Source organism: Trachymyrmex cornetzi, unplaced genomic scaffold (assembly GCF_001594075.2).
Source record: "Trachymyrmex cornetzi isolate Tcor2-1 unplaced genomic scaffold, Tcor1.1 scaffold983, whole genome shotgun sequence".
Lineage (NCBI taxonomy): Eukaryota > Metazoa > Arthropoda > Insecta > Hymenoptera > Formicidae > Trachymyrmex > Trachymyrmex cornetzi.
The window spans coordinates 55,064-57,502 of NW_017300337.1; positions in this window are offsets into that span (position 1 = coordinate 55,064).

Genomic DNA, 2,439 nt, shown 5'->3' on the forward strand with positions numbered 1-2,439 from the left:
TTCATCCTATCAGAAACCGTGTATTCCGATGTAATCAGTTTCTGATAGGTTAAAATCTTAATATCTAATTCCTGTTCCTCTATTGTGCTCAGGCCCATACTCCGTATTGTAGACGACGCCTAAGGTCACAGCACGGACTTTTGCACAACGCATAATGCACAGTGCATAAGCGAATCAACCTTAGAACATATATAAATGGAAGGGGCATAGGGCGTTGAACGTGAAGCCACATCTGTGCGAGAGAGAAAGGTAGTAAGGGATAAATGTTCGCAATGCGCATGCGCAGTACCGTCATCTGAGTGAATTGTGCAGTTGGTTTAGTGTTTTTACACATTCGTACATTACATAGATGTGTAAAACGTGATGCTGCGCATGCGCATTGGGAACATTTATCCCTTACTACCTTTCTCTCTCGCACAGACGTTTACATCAGCGCGAGCCATGGGAAGTATAGGCAATGTCCGTTCCATTTATAAATGTTCTAAGGAATCAACTAATCAGAATCTTTCCTTTCCTCCCATTACATGGAAAAGAAGAATTTCGATTGGTTGATTCCCTTATGCACTATAAATTATGCGTTATGCAAGAGTCTGTACTGAGGCCATTAGCCCGGATCTACAATAAAGTTTTAAGCCTAAAGCGGGTGCACAGACTCTTGCACAACGCATAACACATGAGGCATAAGAAATTGAACCAACCAGAGTTCTCTATTACATGGAAGGAAAAGAAACGGAGAACTTCGATTGGTACATATTCTTAGACGTCGTCATAAGCGAATTAACTAATCAGAAGCTTTCCTTTCCTCTCATTCCATGGAAAAGAAGAATTTCGATTGGTTGATTCCCTTATGAACTATGCATTATGCGTTATGCAAGAGTCTGTGCTGCGGCCATAAAGCGGGGAGCACAGACTCTTGCATAACGCGTAACACGTAATGCATAAAGGCCCGTCTACAATACACGGAGTAAGAAGTAAGAGTAAGAAATTGATCAATCACAGTCGATTATTCTTCTCACATTCGACTGTGATTGATCAATTTCTTACTCTTACTTCTTACTCCGTGTATTGTAGACGGGCCTTTATGCATTACGTGTTATGCGTTATGCAAGAGTCTGTGCTCCCCGCTTTATGGCCGCAGCACAGACTCTTGCATAACGCATAATGCATAAGGGAATCAACCAATCGAAATTCTTCTTTTCCATGGAATGAGAGGAAAGGAAAGCTTCTGATTAGTTAATTCGCTTATGCACTATACGTTATGCGTTATGCAAAAGCTTGTGTATGGGCTCTTAGCTCGAATCCTCATACGGGTAACAGCGCTTTGACACAAAGCGCTAATTGGTGAAAAGCCGGGGGTGGCACCCAGTTGGACACGGCTCAATTGGACACGAGCGACTCACAGCGCTTGAGATTACAAAGCTCCTAGGCACCTGGTCGCTGTGATTGGTGGTGTCCAATCAAGCCGTGATCAATCGGGATCACCTCTGCTGGATTCACATTGGATCCAGCAATACTCCATGGATCAATTAAGAGCACGCTCCCTTTGCCTCACCTCAAAGGTGGTTGTTACGTACGTATGTTATGCACGCATGCGTAATGGTTGAAAACGTACTGTATCGAAAAAAGTATTTCAGATTCATCTATTTTGTATAAAAACGCATTTAATAAATGCGTTTTTATTATAAATATAAAAATATAATATTAATAAAATAAATTATTATAATAAAATAAAATAAAATAAAATACCAATATGTAATAAAATATAATTTGGTTATACATACTCGACACTCCGGACACATGGAAGGAGATTAAATAGGCTTACTTTAATTATATTATGATTTCCTGCGAATATTAACATATTATCCAAAGTTTCAAGATAAGATTTGACGATCGATTGGATAACACTACAGTTCTGATAACTTGCGAGTGACTCTATATCGAATGTTCGCGAAATCTAATATAGTTATAAGATGATTGCTGATGAAGATTCCAAAGAAAATCGAAACGTTCAAGAGTTCAAATAAAGATGATTCCAACACATCATATAAATTGACAAATTTACTTTGTTGAAAATTTATTACGTACCTCCGCTCGCGTTCGACTCTTATTAGCCTAATTATAGATTATATTTATGATAAAATATAATATAATATAATATAAAAATATAATAACTTTTATATTTATTTATTAAAAATGCATTTATTTTGTATAAAAGCGCTTTTCAAATAATCGAGGTAACACAAAACATCCGAAACGAAACGAGGCACATGTCCGACCCGCTCGAGTGGTCTCACAGATTAGTAGATGACATGCTCACTTGTCCTAAATCCGTTCATGTCACTGGGTGTTTTCCAACAACGTAGGGTCCGCGCACAAAGATGGTCGCAACTGAGTCGTAGTCGTAAGTCGTTGTCGTAGGTCAACGCACAAGGATTTTAC